Source organism: Carettochelys insculpta, chromosome 1 (assembly GCF_033958435.1).
Source record: "Carettochelys insculpta isolate YL-2023 chromosome 1, ASM3395843v1, whole genome shotgun sequence".
Lineage (NCBI taxonomy): Eukaryota > Metazoa > Chordata > Testudines > Carettochelyidae > Carettochelys > Carettochelys insculpta.
In genome coordinates, this window is record NC_134137.1 from 331,692,304 (window position 1) to 331,713,944 (window position 21,641).

The 21,641-nt window shown below is 53.1% G+C and overlaps 1 long non-coding RNA gene across 1 annotated transcript in view; it reads right to left on the reverse strand.

Moving 5' to 3' along the window:
- LOC142007447 (uncharacterized) overlaps positions 1–14,870 on the reverse strand; it is a 33,398-nt gene extending 18,528 nt beyond the window's left edge. The window contains exons 1-2 of the long non-coding RNA XR_012643938.1: positions 14,739–14,870; positions 4,793–4,919 (exon numbers count right to left, since the gene is read on the reverse strand). This is a non-coding gene — a long non-coding RNA (uncharacterized LOC142007447). The remainder of the gene's footprint in view (positions 1–4,792; positions 4,920–14,738) is intronic.
- Positions 14,871–21,641: the final 6,771 nt, after the last annotated feature.

Here is a 21,641-nt window from a genome sequence, read left to right on the forward strand (position 1 = left end):
TTAGAGCTGGTGTAGAAATAGGGTTGTAGTGAAAAGCAAGACTAAGGCTACACTAGAAGTGAGGTTTCCTGCCCAGTGAAATCACAAAGGCTACGCCTACACTACAGCGATCTTTTGAAAGAAGTTCTTCCTGAAGATCTCTTCCGAAAAAACTTCTTTCGAAAGGGCGTGTCCACACACACACACACACACACACACACACACACACACAATCCATCTGCTCTTTCAATAGAGAGTATCCACACAGCATTTGCTCTTTTGAAAGAACAGGCCAGGGACTGAAATATCCAGTGCCCTGAGGGCTGCTCTTTCAAAAAAAAAGGGCCCCGGTGCATCGACACACTTTTTTTCTGAAAGAATCTTTTGGAAAAAGGTGCTCTTCCTCATCTGGGAAGGGAAGAGGGCTGCTGGAAAAAGTGCTGCGTTCTTCTGCTCTAATATAGAAAGAACACATTTTGTGTGTAGACTCTCCGTGGGATTGTTCAAAAGACCAGTGGCTTTTTTTAAAAAACTCGCTAATGTAGATGTAGCCTAAGAGCTGGGCTTAGCGGTAGAATCTCAGAACACAGAAGTGGTAGTGAAAGTCAAGGCACAGGAGAGAAAGTAGGAGCAGAGGTAACAGCAACAGTAGGAAACCAGTTGCAAATGCAGATGGCAGCAGCAGAGACATTGCTCTATGCCTCTCCTGCCTTCAGGGATAGGAGGTGAACTCTTGTGCATCTACCTCTCAGACCTATTCACTGACCAAGGACAACTGTGAGTGCACTACAGTGGAAGGAAAAGGATGTAGCACATTAAAAGCAGAGGCGACCAGTGCAAGGATTGCTACTGGGGCGCTGGGCAAGGGCTCCTGCCTTGCCTCCTCCCCACACCTACTCTGTCTATCGCTCACCCTCTCCTTCCCACTGCTCTGCCCAACCTGCCTCTTCCCACGGTAGTGCCACCATGCTTCCAATGGGTGTGGGGGCAGTCCCCCCCCCGGCCACCGTGGGACAACCAAGGAGTAGTGCTTTTAGGCTGTGCCACTGTAGGGGACAGACAGATAGACCTGGCCCTTTACGCATCAGAAGTAGTGCAACACTCTTGGTGAGTGCAGGGGGATGATGGAGGGGCTGCACATGGCCGCCTTTGCACCCCCACCATCACCTATACTTAAAAGGGCATTCATTTATCAGGCTTTCACACTGCGAGATAGGAAACTGAGACAAGGGACACTGGCCAACATACTGTGAGATGGGTGTTTGCTTACAATTACCGGCTTTTGAACCATAGTTATTGTGTTTTCATAACTGAATGCTGGAAAGCCTTTCCCCTTTCTCGTGTTATATACAGACTCCATGCTTGTGATTAGGGAAGTATTGCCTCTTAGAACCATCCAGGATGGTATTTAGTTTTGCCAGATTACTGGGTGAGTGTTCGGGCCAATTCTGTTTTGTTTTGTTCAGAGGAGCCTCTAGGCATTGAACTTGGCCCTTGTTGATTCCTGGACTTCCTGATAAAATCCTATCACTTGTATTAGGCAAAGGTGATGAAATGATCTGCTGAGACATGCATCTTAAAATGGCAGGCTGCAAGACTCTCATTCTTTCAGCTTTATTTTACCTACAACACGAACCCTCCTACACCTGGCGGAGATCGCTATAGCCCAGGCCAGGCTTTTACAGAGCCATTAACATGAAGACATGGAGCAAAGGTTAAATCATGTAAAACATTTGTAAATATAAATTGATCAGGCTTCTGGCAAGGACAGAGAGAGGCTCTGGCTCCCCTGGCTCAAATCCAGCCATGGCTGTGGCAGCCTGACACCAGGTCTGCCACCCCAATCTCAAACCGCTGTAGCTGGGGTGACCCTCCTACAGCTCCAACTTAGTCCTGATTCAAACCTGCTGGGCAGGATAGAGGCACATATTCTGCCTCCTCAGCCCTGGAGCTGTCACGGTGGGGAGAGGTGTCCTTCCCACACAATATCCATGTGCTGCTGCAAGAAGAGGGATGGGCAGTGTCTTCTCTCCTTGCAGTAACTCCAGAACACCCTCCTTCACCCTAAATCTGTCAACCCAGCCTCATCCTAAAGCCTGCACCCCCCACTGGAAACATCATACCCCAGCACCCCACCTCGGAGACTGCACACCCAGCCCAGAGCTTCTCACACCCTAATCCTCTGTACATGCCCTGGACCCTCATTGCCAAACCCTCTTCACAGCCTGCACGCACAGCCAAAGCCCTCAAACCCTTGTACCCCAACACTCTGGCCCAAGCCTGAGCTTCTCTCAAACCCCTCAGCCCTCTTACCACATGAATGAGAAAAATTAGAGGGAACACTGCTGGTAAGGTACGACTGGACTGACTGGAAGGAACACTATACTGCTTTAACTTGCTGGCAAGACTACCATGGGAGACCATATCAAAAGCTTTGCTAAAGTCAAGGTAGCTCACATCCACCACTTTCTCCATATCTACAGAGTAAGTTATCTCATCATAGAAGACATTCAGGTTGTTTAGGCACAGCTTGCCCTTGGTGATTCCATATTGGCTGTTCGTAATTGCTTTTCTTTCCTGCAAGTGTTTCAAAATGGATTTCTTGAGGACCTGCTCCAAGATTTCTACAGGGGCTGAGGTGAGCCTGACTGCTGTGTAGTTCTCCAGATCCTCCTACTTCTGTTTATAAAGATGGGCAGTACATTTCAGTTTTTTTTTTTTGCAGTCATCTGGGGGACACACACCCTTCCCCAGTCACCAGGAGTTTTCAAAGACAATGGCCAACATCTTTGTAGTTACAGCAGCAAATTCTCTCAGCATCATCAGATGCATAGCATCTAGCTCCATGGAGATGTGCATTTCCAGCTTTTCTAAATAGCCCTTAAACTATTGTTTCATCACTGAGGACTGCTCACCTCCTGCCTGTGCTGTGCTGCCCATTGCAGCAGTCTGCGAGCTGACTTTGTCTGTGAAGACAGAGGCAAAAAAAGCATGGAGTACTTCAGCTTTTTTCCACATCATCTGTCACAAGGTTGCCTTCCCCATTTAGTAAGGGTCCTACACAGTTTCCCTGACCTGCTTTGTGTTTCTTCTGGGTATCCCACTTCCTCACTTACCTCAGGGCTAAAGTCTCCGTCCCCCAGTGAACTTGGAAACACACATCTCATAGAACTGGAAGAGACCTCAGGAGGTCATCGAGTCCAGTCCCCTGCCCTCTTGGCAGGACCAAGCACCTTCCCTTTTTTTTTTTAAAAAAAAAAAAAAAAGCTATTTTCTATTTGCCCCACATCACTAATGGCCCCTTCAAGGATTCAGCTCACAACTCTGGGTTTAGCAGGCCAATACGCAAACCACTGAGCTATGTAAAGCCCTCCTTACTGAGTTCCCAAGATGTTCTTTCCTCCTTTTATTAAGAGGATAAAGTCTCTTCTTAGCAATCTTCCTTTGTGGGACAACATCCCATGGTAGAAGACTTTAAAGTCCTGTCTCAAACACCAGCTATACAACCATGCATTTATCTCCACAGTTTGATGGTCCTACATGGTCCTTTTCCTTCAACAGGGAGGATGGATGAGAACCTAACTTGTGACTCAGACTCCTTTATCCTTCTTCCAAGAGCCACACAGTCTGCAGTGACCTGCTCAAGGTCTTTCTAGGCAGTATCATGGGTACCCACATGGAGAAGTAGGAAGGAGTAGTGACCTAAGGGCTTGATAGGTCTCGGCAGGCACTCTGCCATATGCTGAATTCTAGCTCCAGGCAAGCAGCACACTTCTCAAGCTTCCCAGTCTGTATGGTAAGTGGATGACTCTGCCGTCCCTAAGAGGGAGTCTGTGACCACCACCAGCCGTCCCCTTGTTTTGGGAGTGGCAATATCCCCAGTCCTTTAACTGTTCTGTTCCTAATCTACCTTTGAAGGGGCAATGGGTTAAATGGGTAGAGTTTCCATAAAGAAAATACTGGTCTGGGCATTGCTTGACCTTGCCCTCTTGAAGGGAATGGGATATTTGCAACTGACTACAAGGACAGTAGGATCAAAGCCTTCAAGTTTTAGCTCCTCTGAAACAGTGTTCAGTCTGCTAGTGGAATTCTCTTTTTTATGAGTAACATAAAAGTCAAGCTGTTCTTGTGTTTGACCCAACAGAGGCAGGGAAGGGTTTTGTTTTTTGTTTCTGTTTCTCCATAGTTGCAAGGGCATATCTAAATGTAACACAAATGTGCACATAACCCTTTCTAGTAGGACGCTTAGGCCAAATTGCTGGCTGTCCACCTTTTTGGTTTTGAAATATACGATTGATGCTGACTTTAGATCTTGCCTGATTTACTTTAATTTGAGCAGGGTTTGTACATAAACATGTTACCTAGGTAACAAATGTTATACAACATAATAAGGCAAATTGCTGTTGAAATAAATAGTAATTATGGCCCTGGCTTCAAAAGTTTTCTCTTTCCCTTCATTTTAAGCCATCCCCAGATAAGATTCTAATGCACGCTTTGTTCACTGCATGGAAACTGGGAGAGAGAAAAGCTTATTTCCCTTTGCTTCCTCCTTCTTTCCTTCCATAGCAGCTTTAGTTGTATAACAATAGATATTTTAAAAACAATATTTTCTCAAGGGTGCATCTCTACAATACATAACATAGAAAGTGGGAAGGAGCAAGTATTGAAATTATTCCTGTGAAATATCACTTAGGAGAACTGCTCACAGAGAAGTACAAGTACATTCACATTTGGCTTACCCCACGTTTTGCACTCTCTTCCCCGCCCCCCATGAAACCTTAAGAGTTCTGTTCAGACATGGGACCCTACATACCGTTCCCTGTTTATCAGAGATGGAATCTCTACAGCATATATGGCATTCCATGTGTTACTTCCATGATGTGCAGACAAGCATGGGCTTGAAGCAGGGCAAGGAGTGTATTTCTTTAGACAAAATTGCACTGGAAAAGCAAATGAAAGAAGAGAATTTGGGTGAGTATATTCCCTTTGGAGACCTATGTTTAATTCTTAGCTCATTACTGAAAACGAATAGGGTGATCTCTTCCAGACCCCACATTACAACGTCACCATTAGTACAGCTAACATTCTTAGCTGAGCAAATGCCACGGACCAAGCACTGGAATAGCAGAGGGGTTGAAATGGCAGAGCTGTGTGGGAAAGCACTGATTTTAATAAACACTAGTTCACTGACATTTTAAAAAAGTTATGTCATTGGTGTTTAGGACTGTTCGGTTGATATATAAAATTGTCCCATACTAAGGCCCAGGATCAGTCTCTATCTGCAGGTCTGTAGGGCCCAAAAGGGCAGTGGAACCAGTTTGACCTATTGCATGAGGAACAAGCTGCCAAGAGATCACACAATAGTTTGTTTAGTGACGAACTTTATCACCTCTGCCCCACTGATTTTTGGTTTGGTGTTTTTGGTTTGTTTTTTTTTTGCTTTCTGGAGGAGCAGTGATAAACCTCCCCACCCTTTTCTCGGGTGCTGCATACAGTCTCCGGCCCACCCCGACTCATAAACTTAATACAATACGGTCACCAAAGATAGTGCCGCGGGTTACAATATCTATCATAGTCATAAATAGGACTGGAGAACAGTTGGATGAAATCATCAGGAACAAGCTGTGCATGAATGTTGCCAAAAAGAATCTGAACATTCTAGGGCCCGCTTCTGCTGTGAATCAGGAATAACTCCTCTCCTCTAAAGTACAATAAATTACACTTGTGTTAGTTACCTGCTCCCTGAGTTCAAGGTCAGAAAGAAAAAGTCACGATGACTAGAGATCACAGAAGTCTAGACATAATATCAGTTGGGCCAGTCCCCAAGCCACGCGGCAGCCTGAGAAATTTCATTTTGATTATGCATCCTGCTCCCAGTGTTGCATAGAAGACCAGCCTCTGGTCAGAGACCAACCCCAGCTCTGGTGGCCCCAATCCCCTAACTCCCTGCTCCACCTCCCAACACACAGATCTGATAGGCTGCACCACTTCCCCTTCCCCTTGTTCCCCTGCCACTCTCCCTGCCCTGCTCCTGCCCCACCCCCGCAGCCCTGAGCACAGCACCCACCCTGCAGACTTGCTGTTCAGGGAGGGAGGGTCCAGATTCATGGGGCTGTGTAGGGCATAAGTCATAAGGACAGCCCTATTCTCTCTCTCTCTCTCTCTCTCTCTCTCTCTCTTACACACACACACACTGGCTTGCAGTTGGTCCCGACAGCTGTATAGGGGTGAGAGCTTTGCCCAATAGTAGCCAATAGCAACCAAGAGATTTTGCTGAGCATGGGGGAGACCAGCCTATGGGAACTGAAAGATTTTGCTGGGGAAAAGGGCTGCGCAGCAGAATTTCTCAGCTCCCATTGGCCGGTTTTCAGTCAATACAAGCTGAGAGATTTTGCTGGGGGCGAGGGCAGCACATGAAACCAGCCAATGGGAACTGTGATGCTTTGCTGGAGGCAAGGCAGTGGGTGAATCCCTCCTGTCCTGCCAGTGCTGAAAGCCACACAGAACAACCTTTGGACTGCAGCTGTTGGCAGGCAGCAAGTTTGCTCCAGGGTGCTGCAGATCAGGTGCAGCTTAGGTAAGTGCCTGCTCCTGGCAATGCACTAGCTGTGATTCCAGGAAAAGGTCCCAGGGAAATTTGTTTGCAAGGTTATGACTGAGAGTTAGGCCTAGTCTACACAAAAAAGTTAGGGCAACCCAGCTACGAGCTTGTAAAGCTTCTCTCCAATAAAATATATTACCTCAGCCACTTTCCCTCAAATATTCTGGGATCAACAGAGCCACAACTCTCCAAAGATGACTCACTGATGAATGACACAAAGAAATGGAAGGCCAGTCAAAGGTGTGAAAGCTGACATTAACATATATAAACAAGTTGTTCCAGAGTGTGACAAAATAATTTATAGTGGTCTGAGCAGACTGGCAACCCTAGAGAAGAAAGAGTGCTAGTTGCAGACAAGCTGCCACAGGCAGTTCTTGTGCCTACTGTCTCAGCTGTGGCAGTAGAGAACACTACTAATCAGGATGTTGGGCAGGAAAATCAGTTTGTCTCTGGCACCTGATTTACCAGGAGTCTCCTACATTTGCCACTTAGCACCCAAGCAGCAAAACAGAACACCTGATTTAGTTGGAAAGAGGTATAATGTGGGCTACGTCTACACTAGGACATTACGTCAAAGTAGCCTATTTCGAAGTAAGAACATCGAAATAGGCTACTTCGATGATTATCGTCTACACGTCCTCCAGGGCTGGCAACGTCGACTTTCAACGTTGAAGTAGTGCTGAGGAACATTGAAAAGAGCCGCCCTGGAAGCAAACGCGGAGCGTCCACACACACAAGCCCCCTCTTTCGAAATAAGGGGCCAGGAAAGCCCATGGACTGGGTCACAGAGCGCACTAGCCCTTCCGGGGCAGCCGCAAGCTGCTCCCTTAAAGGGCCCCTCCCAGACACACTCGGCCTGCACCGCACGAGCAGCCCTGCATTGGTGATACAAGCCTTGCAGACCTCAAGCCTGCAGACATGGACATCTAGCAGAAGCTGGAAGCCCTACAAGCTGCCTCCCGCGGAGCAGGCGCCCATCTAGATGCTGCCTGGGCAGCCCCCCAGCAGCTTCGGGAATGGGAGCCCTCCCCAGGAGCACCAGGAGACACTCCTGACCATTGGGCCCTCCTGCTCCCCACCCCACCGGGTGCCCCGCTGACTCTGAAGCTACCCCTCCAGCACTGAGTGGTGGGAGCACCTGGTTATGGGGGAATGGAACAAGACCAGTGGCTGCGGAACTTCCACATGAGCCAGCAGACCTTCATGGAGCTCTGCCAGTGGCTCAACCCTGCACTCAGGCACCACGACACCCGGATGCGGAGCGCCCTCCCCATCGAGAAGAGGGTCGCAATAGCTGTCTGGAAGCTGGCCACTCCAGACAGCTACCGCTCCGTGGGACAGCAGTTTGGAGTGGGAAAGGCGACAGTCAGGGCTGTCCTCATGGAGGTAAGGAGGCCTGGGGCTGAACCCCCTGGGGAGGGGGGCCTGAGGAGGGGGGGCCAGGTGAGGGGGGCCGGGTGAGGGGGGCCTGGGTGAGGGGGTCACACTCTGCAAACCCTCACAGGCACCCATGTTGCCTCCCCACAGGTGGTGTGTGCACTCAATGCCCTGCTGCTGAAGAGGGTCATCTGAGTTGGGGACCTGGACGCAGCCATTGAGGGATTCGCTGCCATGGGATTCCCCAACTGCTTTGGAGCCCTTGATGGGACCCACATCCCCATCCGCGCCCCAGACCACAGTGGTGGGCGCTACATCAACAGGAAGGACTACCACTCTGTGGTCCTGTGGTCGACAGCTGTGGCCGCTTCTAGGACATCTACGTGGGCTGGCCCAGCTCTACCCACGATGCCTGCGTTTTCTGGAATTTGGGACTATGCCGCCGACTGCAGGCGGGGACCTACATCCCCCAGAGGGAGATCTCTCTGGGGGATACCACCACTATACCCCTCTGCCTTGTGGGGGATGCAGCATACCCCCTCCAGCCCTGGCTTATGCGGCCCTATACAGGCCACCTCACTGATAGCCAGGAGCGCTACAACGCCCGACTCAACCATGCCTGACAAGTGGTCGAGTGAGCCTTTGGGCGCCTGAAAGGCCGCTGGCGTTGTCTCCTGGCATGCCTAGACCTGGGCCTCCCAAACATCCCCCAGGTTGTGGGGGCCTGCTGCACACTCCACAACCTGGTAGAAAGCAAGGGGGAGGCCTTCATGCAGGACTGGGCACAGGAGGCCACAACAGCCTACCCCCAGCCAGCCACCGCCCCAAGCCGCCAGACCCACCAGGACGGGGTCCAGGTCCGGGAGGCCCTAAGGGAGTACTTTGACCAGGGGGCCCAGTGAGCAACCCCTTGGCCATCCCTGCACCCCCCCACCCCAGCTCCCATGCCCCACCCTCACGAAAAGCACACAGGACACAGGTTTTTGGAAAAATGAAACTAGCATTATTATTTACAGGAACAAAAATGTCGCCTCTTTTCGGCATATAATAATATTAGCAAATAAAACAGATTCAAATAACAATAATAATAACTATACACAAGTGGGGACATCTCTAATAAACTATGTACAGGGGGGTCAACTATAAATAACTATATACAGGGTGGGGACAACTATGTACGGGGGGGAGACGTGGGAAGGCCACACATCGGCCCATCATTCTGGGGCAGGGGTGGATGGGCGCGAGCCCTGCCGCGTTCGGCTGGCCGGTTCTCCTCTCAGCCGGGGTCCCCATCGAGGCTGGCTGGGGGCCAGGAGGATGGGGAGGTATGGCTGAGGCGGGTCCTCGGCTCCGGGTGGCTCCCGCCCTGAGGAGCTGGTGGGTGGGGTGGCAGGTGGGGCAGCAGGCGGGACATCAGCAGGCGGGGCGGCAGGGAGGGCAGCACGGAGGACATCGGGGGGGGCGGGCAGACGGGCTACCAGCTCCTCAAAGGTGTTGGTCACCCGGTTGAAGGTGGCCATAAACACCTGCCAGGCCTCCCAGCACCAGGCGGCCTCCCACTCCTCGAATTGGAGCCTCCGCTCCATGAGGTCTGCCTGGCGCCGGAGAGCCACAACCACCTCCGGGTCACGTGTGCTGCGGCAGTGGCCCCAGCAGGGGTTGGCCCGTCCCGGTGCAGGCAGTGAGCCCGGGCGTTGGTGGTCCGGTGGTCTTGGAGGGCTGTCTGGGACCACGGATGGTGCGGCTGCAGAAATAGTGGGAAAGAAGGAAGGGAGGCCGTGAGTACCCAGCCTTAACCCGTGGCCCACCCCCATCGCCCCAAGGGCCTGTGTCCCCCCCCCATCCCCAACTGGTGCGTGCAGTGATCCTGTGGGTGGCCCCTTTCAGTGGTCTACCCCTTTCCCCTCCCACCGGGAGAGGGGCATGGCACTGTCCCTGGGTGGAGGTGCTGCTGGGCACTGGTGGCTGTGGCACCGTCCCTGGGCCGTGGTGTGCCCAGGCCATGGCAGGCTGGGGTGTTGTGGGGATGTGTGGGGCCCCCAGTCAAGTGGTGCCCCTGCCCCATGCTCAGGGGGTCTGTGCCCTGTGGGGTACGTACCTGCCAGTGTGGTGCACTGCCAGGATCAGGAGATGCCCACCTAGCGGACACCCGGCTGGAGCTGCAGGATGGGATGTCCAGCACGAGCTCCCCCTCCTTGCTGGACCACTCGGTGGCTGGGGTGGAGAGTCCCGGCTCTAGCCCTGGCGGGGCGGGGCTGGCCTCAGGACCTGACCCTGGCTCGTCAGCCATGGTGTCAAGGGTGGCTGGGGAGGAGGAGGTGCCCCGGGGGCCCAGGATATCCCTGAGCTCCCAGTAATAGGGGCAAGTGGCAGGGGCAGCCCCAGATCAGCTGGCTGAGTCCCGGGCCTGGGTGTGACCCTGCCACAATTCCTTCACCTTACTCCTGACATGGTCAGGAGTGCGGGAAGGGTGACCCCAGGCAGCCAGGCCCTCGGACAGCTGGGCGAATGCCTCCGCGTTCCACTGCTTGCTCCCCATGAAGTGCAGCACCTTCTCCTACCCCCAGAGCCCCAGCAGGTCACGGAGCTCAGGGTCAGTCCAGGAGGGGTCCCACTTCCTTCCCCGCCAGCTGGAGGCCTGGGATCCCTGAGATGGCCCAGAGGAGGAGCTCTGGGTGTGCTCGGAAGGCTGGCTGGCTGCCATGGTGTCCCTCTGGACTGTGCAGGGACACCTCGTGGCACGGCTGCTGTGTGCACGCTGTCAGCTTCCTGCTATGGGGTTTCCGGGTCTGTGCGGCTTTAAGAACCACTGGGCACAGAGATCATAGGGCCCTGAAGGGGCTGGCCAGCACGTCTCAACCCCTCAGCTGATTGCCGCCATGGCGGACCCCGCTATTTCGAAGTAGTGGGACGCGGATTGTCTACACACACCCTACTTCGACAATTCCCATTCTTCTGATGGGAATAGCGATTTCGACGTCCCACTGCTTAATGTAGATTTGAACGTCAAAATAGCACACGGCGTGTGTAGACACAACATGTGCTATTTCGATGTTGTGCCGGCTACTTCGAAGTAGCTGGCTAGTGTAGATGTATCCGTGGTGTTTCTGCAATAAGGACATAGGGATACATACAAGTGTGCACAATTTCAAATTGGTAAATGGACGATAGTCTCCCAGGAACATGCCTTAGAAAGCTTGATGAGCTCCTGGAAATTGATCTTTAAACTGACAACGGAACTCAATCCCCTACCAAGGCTACGTCTACACGTGCAGGCAACATCGAAATAGCTTATTTCGATGTTGCGACATCGAAATAGTCTATTTCGATGAATAACGTCTACACGTCCTCCAGGGCCAGCAACGTCGATGTTCAACTTCGACGTTGCTCAGCCCAACATCGAAATAGGCGCAGCGAGGGAACGTCTACACGTCAAAGTAGCACACATCGAAATAGGGATGCCAGGCACAGCTGCAGACAGGGTCACAGGGCGGACTCAACAGCAAGCCGCTCCCTTAAAGGGCCCCTCCCAGACACAGTTGCACTAAACAACACAAGATCCACAGAGCTGACAACTGGTTGCAGACCCTGTGCCTGCAGCATAGATCCCCAGCTGCCGCAGAAGCAGCCAGAAACCCTGGGCTAAGGGCTGCTGCCCACGGTGACCATAGAGCCCCGCAGGGGCTGGAGAGAGAGCATCACTCAACCCCCCAGCTGATGGCCGCCATGGAGGACCCGGCAATTTCGACGTTGCAGGACGCGGATCGTCTACACGGTCCCTACTTCGACGTTGAACGTCAAAGTAGGGCCCTATTCCGATCCCCTCATGAGGTTAGCGACTTCGACGTCTCGCCGCCTAACGTCGAAGTTAACTTCGAAATAGCGCCAGACGCGTGTAGACGCGACGGGCGCTATTTCGAAGTTGGTGCTGCTACTTCGAAGTAGCGTGCACGTGTAGACGCAGCTCAAGAGTGACTGAAGTTGCAATTAAGGAAAAATAACAACATCTTGACTGTTTGCTGTACAGTCCATGAAAATAAGAGTACTTGGTCACTGGCTGCAATGTTACTGGGGGGAGAGAGTCAAATATTAGGAATGCCTTTCACCTGATAAAGCACTAGCACCTCACCTCATTAACAATAGGAAATGTGAATTTCCTCATGTTGGCATAACAAAAGTAGACATTCGAGTGAACACTATCAACAATAATTCAGACAACTTGGGCATGTTTAAAATGGACAGAGAGAATGGTAATTATCCCCAAAGGAAAAGCCACAAATGTAAAATGTTAGGCTAAGGTAGGCCTGCACGCTGAAATTTTAACAAACACTGCTTGAGCCTGATGCTGCTGCTCAGTGACCTCATTATTTGACCATAAAATAAACTCTACAGGATCATCTTGCCTGTTAAATATCCCTGGGAGTAACCCATCAAAACATGACATTATTTTGAAGGGACAAACTGTACAGGGAAATTTACAGCAGATTAAATCTGAAATACTAATGCATAGTCAGCAGTTAAAATTCTTACAGGTGGCATCTGTGTCAAAAGAGAGAGATGGCAGAACCAAGATAAAGTACTAATCCAACATAGAGAACAAGAAGATAGGATGATTAACATCTATGTAAATTAGCAGTGAACCTGAGTCATTCATCTAAAACATAAAGGAAAATGGCCTCATGGGTTTGAAAGATGAGTCCAAAATTTGTTCCAGAAATAATGGAGATATGGGATAGAAGTCCAGTCTGCAGATGCAGTTCAAGTTATGTGACCAGCAACCTGTACTGAAGGTCTACATGCAAGTGGCTCACCCACTATATAAAGGGGTAAAGGAATATCTGCAAGACAACTTATACAAAGGACAGATCGCAAAATCAAGTCATCTTATTCATTGCCAGGTTTTTTGGTCCAGAAAAGGGACGGTAACCCAGAACTCTGAATCTATTATCACATAGGCTATGTCCAGACTGCAGGCTTCTGTCAGCAAAACTTCTGTCGACAAAAGTTTGTCAACAGAGCATTCATCCCGACTGCAGATCTGTCAGAAGAGATCAGCTGCTTGGGAGCATTCTGTCGATGTCCCTGTGCACTTCACTCGACGGAGAAGAAGGGATGTCTTGACAGAGGGCATTTTTCCCACATTTGGACGCACGTCAATGGGCTAAATGTCGGGAAAACTTCTCCCAACAGAACTGTGGGCAAAAGATATGCAAATGTGTTGCACAATTTGCATATCTCTTGCCCACCATACTCAACAATCTAGACATAGCCAAAGTGAACAGAATACTGGACAGACAATCCATCCCCTCAAGTCCAGAACATTCTGAATTCATTAGGAGGTATCTGGTTTCTCCATCTCACATCAACAGAAGACCCTCCATTTAAGTTTTATGGGTGAAGAAAGCTGTCACATTACAACCATCATTATTCCATGGGTTTCCCACGAATGGATTAAAATCACATTCAGTTTAACAAATTCACCTGATGCCTTCCTGCTGTGTTTTGAAGAGTGTCCCACAGAAGTTAGGGATGAAGTGTGTGTTTCCTTCCCGCATGATGTCCCAGTGTACAGTGGCACTTTTGAAGCATTTGTGGAGAATATGAGAATAGCATTGCAACAATTACACAAGCATGAAATTAACCTGAAAGCTTCCAAGTGTGAGCTCTTTGAGAGAGATATGTGTCTTGGGAATGATAGGATCTGCTAAAGGTGTTAAGATGGATTCAGCTGACACCTTGGCTGTTCAGGCTTTTGCAGGGAAACCACAAACCACTGACCACTCTAAAGGAACTTCACAAGCTGCTCAGTTTCCTCACCTAGCACTGACGACACATTCAAAAATTGTTTTCAACAGCAAAATCATTGTGTGATTTGTCTGCTGGATGATGACAAACAACACCATGATCAAAAGTGAACTCAGAAAAAGAAGGAAACCCAAGGGCAAGGAGAGGAATTGGGACAGAAACCCTCCAAACAGCCATTTACATAGACTGAGCAATGTCAGCAATTAGCTGTTTGGTACAGCCACCCATAATAGTCCATGCCAGTTTTGTATGACCCTTAATCTTTTATATAGACGCTTCCAGAAGGGAGTAGGTGCAGTTTTATACTAACATCAGGAAGATAAACCAAGTCATAGATTATGGGCAAGAATGCTAGCTGCAGCTGAGAAAAATGCTCACTTTCATTCAGGGTAGCTGGAGTCCCTGGCTTTGAAACAGGCTGTAACTGACAAATTCTCTGTTTACTTCTACTAGACACAGAGCCAGATTAAGGTTTTGTGGGGCCCCATCTTCTCACTATTCTGTCTCTTCCTCCACACACACACACTGTATCCTAACCAGTTTGCTCTTTTCTGTTCCCCACCCCACCGCAGCCTCAAGACCAGAGTAGCCCTATTCCACAACCCACAGATCTTAGGCCAAAGCCCCAGGGCCACACCAGCACATGAGAGCTCCCCCAGCCCTCAATCCGTAGCAGAACTAGAGCTCCTCCTCAGTCTCAGCATCACTGCCAGAGATCACACATTAGGGCTTCCCAGCAGCCAGGTGCTTCTGGCAGGGAGCAGGGTCAGAGCACGGTGACTTCCCCCACCCCACCTGCTGTTCCTGTTGCAGAGTGGGATTGAGGTGCCCCACCTACCCAGCATTCCTGCAAGAGTTAATCCAGTGCATCCCAGTGAGACAAGTGTCATGGGCCTAAGCCCCATAGGTCCAGCAGCTAATCCACCACCAAATACACATAATCCTTTAAAGTTTACAGTGATAACAGCCTGCTAACCTGTTTTCGTCTCTTTCAGACAGAATGTCACCGCATACAGATGGATTGCAGAATTGGCTGACTTGAAGTTCAAAGTTAGGTATCATCCAGAGACATCTGATGCGGAAGCAGATGCTTTATCCAAAATTCCCCTTGATGTGGAAAAAATATATAAGATCAAATGCACAAAAGATACAAGCAAAGATGTTGTCAATGTTTTCTGACAGTCATTGGACATATAGGCTACATCTACACGTGCACCCTACATCGAAGTAGCTTATTTCGATGTTGCGACATCGAAATAGGCTATTTCGATGAATAACGTCTACACGTCCTCCAGGGCCGGCAATGTCGATGTTCAACTTCGACGTTGCGCAGCCCGACATCGAAATAGGCGCAGCGAGGGAACGTCTACACGTCAAAGTAGCACACATCGAAATAGGGATGCCAGGCACAGCTGCAGACAGGGTCAACGGGCGGACTAGCGCTTCCGGGGCAACAGCTAGCCGCTCCCTTAAAGGGCCCCTCCCACATACACTCAGCCTGCACAGCACGCGGTCTGACGAGCCATATAGGCACACAGACCCCGAGCGCCGCAGTCATGGACCCCCAGCAGCAGCAGCAGCAGCTAGAGGTCCACCTAGCCCTCCCGGCAGGAACAGGGCTTGCCCTGGCTCTTGTCATGTTGGGGGCAGCTGAGCACCTTCTTGCCCCAGGGGAGGACATGCCCCCAGGGCAGCAGGGCTCAGCCCCTCCCCCTGCAGCACCCCGCTCCACCCCCCGCCTCACACGCCGGCGGCTGTGGAGCTACCCCACCAGCACCGACTGGTGGGAGCGGCTGGTGCTTGGGGAGTGGGACGACGACCACTGGGTCCGCCACTTCAGGATGACCCGACAGACATTCCTGGAGCTGTGCCAGTGGCTCAGCCCCGCACTCAGGCACCGGGACACTGCCATGCGGCGTGCCCTCCCTGTGGAGAAACGGGTCGGCATCGCTGTCTGGAAGCTGGCCACTCCGGACAGCTACCGATCCGTGGGGCAGCAGTTTGGCGTCGGAAAGGCCACCGTCGGGGCTGTCTTCATGGAGGTAAGAGAACCCACAGGGGGAGGCCAGGGCAGGCCAGGGGGGCCAGGGCAGAGCAGGGGGGCCAGGGCAGGGCAGGGCAGGGCAGAGGGGGCAGGGCAGGGCAGGGCAGGGCAGAGCAGGGCAGGGGGGCCAGGGCAGGGCAGGGCAGGGCAGAGCAGGGCAGGGGGGCCAGGGCAGGGGAGCCAGGGCAGGGCAGGCCAGGGGGGCCAGGGCAGAGCAGGGCAGGGTAGGGGAGCCAGGGCAGGGCAGGCCAGGGGGGCCAGGGCAGAGCAGGGCAGGGGGGCCAGGGCAGGGCAGGGCAGGGCCATGCACACCCTGCTCACCCCTCATTGGGGCTGTCCCATGTGCTTTCTCTGCAGGTCGTGCGTGCCATCAACTCCATGCTCCTGCACAGGCTCGTGAGGCTGGGGGACCCTCGTGCCACTGTCGCCGCCTTTGCCACCCTGGGCTTCCCCAACTGCTTCGGGGCTCTGGATGGGACTCACATCCCCATCCGCGCCCCGGACCACAGTGGAGGCCGATACCTCAACCGGAAGGGCTACCATTCAGTCGTCCTGCAGGCCTTGGTGGACAGCCGGGGACGGTTCCAGGACATTTACGTGGGCTGGCCTGGCAGCACCCACGACGCCCGGGTGTTCCAGAACTCGGGCCTGTGCCGCCGGCTGGAGGCGGGGACCTACATCCCCCAGCGGGAGATCCCTCTGGGGGACACCACCATGCCCTTCTGCATCATCGCGGATGCGGCCTACCCCCTCCAGCCGTGGCTCATGCGCCCCTACACGGGCCACCTCTCCGCCAGCCAGGAGCGCTTCAACGACCGCCTGAACCGTGCGCGCCAGGTGGTGGAGCGCTCATTTGGCCGCCTCAAGGGACGATGGCGATGTCTCCTCACCCGCCTGGATGCCAGCCCCAACAACATCCCCCAGATTGTGGGTGCCTGCTGCGCCCTGCACAACCTCGTGGAGAGCAAGGGGGAGAGCTTTCTTCAGGGCTGGGCCGCCGAGGCCGGCAGGGCACACCTCCAGCCACCTGCTGCCCCCAGTCGGCAGGTGGACCCAGAGGGGACCCGGGTTCGGGAGGCCCTGCGGGCCCACTTCGACGACCAGGCCGCGGGGTGAACTCTGCCCAGGCCCCCTACTGCCCGCCCCTTCCTCCCCCACACTCCTGCCCCAACGCCCACACCATGGAGCACCCCACCGCCCCCCCCACTTGTCCAGGAGAAATGACAGCACGAACTTGTGGGTGAACGTAAATGTTTTTTTTGTCCTCACGAATTTTTTTTTTTTTTTTTAAATAAAAAAATATATATATGTGAGACAGAAACCAAAAAGGAGGGACAAACATTCAACAAAACCAAGATGGGCACAAATAAAACTATGTACAACAATAAAAATGAAAGCACTGTGCGCCATCAAAAGAAAAACAAAAAGCAGGGAGGAGAACGGGGAGAACTATGTACAGGGGGGGACGGGGCAAACAGGGGAAACACCCACACCACCCACCCAGTCCCCAAAGTCTGTCCAACAAGGGGGGGGGCCACGTCCCGGGCCCCTCGCCCCTACAGCCCAGCAGTGGGCGTGCCCGGCCGGGAGCTCCGCCGGGCCTGCAGTCTGGTGTGCGGCTGGGTGGGAGCGGGCTCCACCGGAAGGTAGCGGCGCCAGCGAGTCTCGGGTGGCTCCAGGGGTCCCTCGGCGCGGTGGCCCTCGCGGGGAGGTGGTGGGGCGACGGCGGACGGCCCGGCGATGGCTGGAGCAGCCGGTGGTGGGGCTGCAGGAGCGGGCATGGCGGGTGGTGGCGCGGCCGGCGCGGCATGGGGGGCCAGGGAATCAATCAGCCGATTGATGGTATCCAGAAAGGCCCCCCATGCCTCTCTGCGCCAGGCCAGCGCCTGCTCCTGCAGCCGGAGGCGCTGCTCCGAGACCTCCAGCTGCCGGCGGAGGATGGCCAGCAGCTGGGGGTCTGTGGCCGCCGCCGGTAGCAGGCGCGGGGTCCGCCGTCTGGCCCTCCGCGGGGCCGGTGGTTCCTCGGCCGAGGGGCTGCCCTGGAGCGAGGGTCCCGGAGGGGTCTCCGGGACAACTGATGCCTTGCCGGCGCTCTCTTCCGGTCCTTCGGATGGTGCAGGTGCAGGTGCAGGACACAGGAGAGGAGGGGGGAAAGAAGAATGGAGACAGGCGTTAGTGTGGGCCCCGAGCCGTGGCCTTTGTCCCCCCCGCCCTGTGCTGCAGGTTCCCCATCCCCGTCCCCGGGAGATGCTGCTCTGATGGATGGGGTTCAGGGGTCCCCCTGCCCTGCAGCCCGTCCCCTGGTGGGAGCGACTCTCACTTCACCCCGCAGGGTCTGACAGCAGGAGAGGTTTCTTAGGCCACAGATGGCCAGTTTCTGGCAGGAGTGACAGCACCAGCTGTCGGAAGAGACAGTCCTTCCAACCCGTCGTGGGGAGAAGACCCCAAGGGGGGCCCCTCTGGGATGCAGCTTTCCCCCTCCTCTGGCTGGCTGCCTACCAGCTCTCCCTTCCCCTAGCCTCTACCTGTGGCCCCCGCCCTCGCCCCCCAATTCCAAGCCAGCTTGGCTCCTCCCTCCTGTTTGTTCAGGGCAGAGGTGTCACCTGCCAGCTGTAGCGCCAGGATCCTCCTTTGGCCCTGGGAGCTCCTCAGCTTGGGTGGCTCATATGTAGCCTGAGTCTCCCTTTGGCACTCCCCCCACTCCATCGCATGCTGCTGCTGCGGGGTGTCCCACCCCCTCCACCCGGGGGCCCCTCGAGGTTCCGCTCCCCCCTGGCCCGGGGATGGGGCATGGCACTGTCATGCAGGGTGGCGGGGGGCAGGGGCTGATGGCTGCAGTGCTGTGAGGGCCATGGCCCTGGTGTCCTTGGGGCCATGGCCATGTGAGCATGTGGGGGGCCCTGGACACATCTCTGTTCCCCCCGCCCCTCAAGCCCCGGGGTGTCCACCAGAGAGGGGTACCTACGTGTGGGTCCACTCCCACGGTCCGGAGATCCCCGGGGGTCGGAGGCCCTGCTGCTGCTCCGGGATGGCAGGAGGAGGATCTGCAGGCTGGAATTGGTGGAGGAGGAGCCCCCCTCCTCCTCCTCCTCCTCCTCCTGCCGCGATGTCCCGGGAATGGCCTCCAGGGGGGGCCCCCAGGGTGCGGGGCTTACCTCCGGGGCGGAGCCCAGCTGCAGGGCCTGCTCGGGCTCGTCAGCCGAGGTGTTAAGGGTGGCCGGAGGGGAGGATGTGTGCCGGGAGCCCAGGATGTCCCTGAGCTCCCTGTAAAAGGGGCAAGTGACGGGGGCAGCCCCAGATCGGCTGGCCGCATCCCGGGCCCGGGCGTAACCCTGCTGCAGCTCCTTCACCTTACTCCGGACATGGTCCGGAGTGCGGGCAGGGTGACCCCGGGCAGCCAGGCCGTCGGCCAGCCGAGTGAACGCATCCGTGTTTCGCCTCTTGCTCTCCATTACCTGGAGCACCTCCTCCTCGCTCCAGAGCCCCAGCAGGTCCCGCATCTCGGCCTCCGTCCAAGAGGGGCCCCGCTGCCGCTTCCCAGACTGCATGGCCCTCTGGCTGCCCTGGCTGCTGTGGCTCCTCTTGGGGGGGGTCCCCTGGGGGCGCTGGGGGGGCTGCTGTCAGGGGCTGAGGGCTGTGCAGGCTCGCCGCCGCGTGTGCAGGCAGGAGCCTGCATGTTGCCTCAGCCTCCTGCAGTCAGGGCGGGGGAGGGGACCTTTAAGGGGCCGCTCCACGCGGCCACCAGTGAGCTGCGGGGCTGGAGAGAGCGTCTCTCAACCCCCCAGCTGATGGCTGCCATGGAGGACCCGTCAATTTCGACGTTGTGGGACGCGGATCGTCTACACTGTCCCTACTTCGACGTTGAACGTCGAAGTAGGGCGCTATTCCTATCTCCTCATGAGGTTAGCGACTTCGACGTCTCGCCGCCTAACGTCAAAGTTAACTTCGAAATAGCGCCCGATGCGTGTAGACGTGACGGGCGCTATTTCGAAGTTAGTGCCGCTACTTCGAAGTAGCGTGCACGTGTAGACGCAGCTATAAAGAGATGACAATGTTTTGTTTAGCAACTATTACTACCAAACCTTTGGCAGTAAAAGGGGGTAGTTAAAACAAAGAAACAAAACACAACAGTCAACTGACACAGCAAGGTCATCCATCCAGTGACAAAACAGACCCTCAGATGGGCATACAAACATAAGGACACCTACTTATCAGTGCCTAAATCCAACTACTGGACTGGTGAATTGCCCCATGGTTATCTTCATATTTGTCAGATGCCATATCAACTGCCTATTTCCATACAATATCTTGCATTCTAACTACAACTGATATAATATTGATAAATGAAATGTTTTATAGTTCTGGATAGTTTGTAGTTGTTAATTTAGTGCAAGTTCTAAATAGCTCAGCTACCTGAAGTTAAATAGCTAACCACTGATGATATGCAAACTTTTATTTAATAAGAAATTAATAGAGTTGGGGATTTAACGTGTTCAGAACAGACTATTCAGAGAATGTAACTTAAATCTCTGCAAAAACTTTCTGCTCAATGTGAAATAAAGTGAAAAAAATATGCAGAAACCTCCAGGACCAGTTTCACAACTTATGACAGAAAGATTCACTTGTGAATAACTTTTATGCATTTACGAACTTCTCAACAACTGCTAATACATCAAACGGATGAACTATATGTTACATTTTGTTCATGAAAATATTGTTCCAATACTTCTAGTGCAAGAGGGGAATACAGAAATTCATTCAGTCATTAGGCAGACTTACAGAAAAACAAATTATGAGCAATTTAAAAAGAGACAAATATTCCTTGTAATTATAACGGATATCAGGAGTGAATAATAAATATAAATCAGCTAAAGTAAGGATTACAGAAAGTTAAATGTTTGATGTGAAATCTAAGTGGTTTAATTCCAGTTGTTAATTATTTCAAGTGCCTTTTGCAACATGCTGAGTCTAGTGAAAAAGTATGAATCATTGTCTGGTTTTAGCATGAACAATAAAGGAACGTATGCCAACAATTGGTGACATGGTCTATTATCCCATATAATTTTTTTACTAATATGGCCTTCTAACATTATTTATTTAGGAGTTTTAAATCCACCATGGCTTAGATATCTGATTGCTTTGTACAGCACAATCTAACCTCCTTCCATAATTGTCCTTAAATCTGATTTTCAAAGGAGTTGGTTATTACCCATTTCCCTAAAAGGCTGAGTTTCTTGCCATAAAAAATTTTGCAAGCTTAATAAGATCTTTAAACAGTTCATGCTGTACATCAGGTGACACTTTATGAGCAACTTTGCTTCAAATATTAGATCTCACTGGTTCTTTTTTTCTAGGAAAAAGGGTGTCAGAACTCAAGCCCCAAACCTCTCCCCTTTTCCCAGACTTGACCCCCCCGCATCTGCACCCCCTCTTGCCCCCAGGTGGCTTCACCCCTCACAGCTCCAAACTGCCCCCAGGCTTCACTCTCCACTGCAGTCCCAGCCCAAGCCCCCCAGCTCTAAATCAATGCTTTCCCTCAGCACCAGGCACCCCCAAAACCAGGCAGAACCAGGAACTCCAGACCCACTCTCAGCTCTAACTTAATGCCCTCCCCCTCCCCCCGAACCATGCAACCCCAGCCCACCCCACCGCTGTAATTCAGCCGGAGCCAGTGATGGAGCTGGGAATGAAGGCGTCACACTGGGCCTCTGCGGCAGAGCCAGGCCTCCCAGGCCAGGCTGAGCTGCAGGTGCCACACTGCACTCCAAGGCCTTAAGGCTGGGCCTGGAGACTGCTCCTGGCTGCAGAGGCTGAGGCAGCATGCACCGTGCCAGG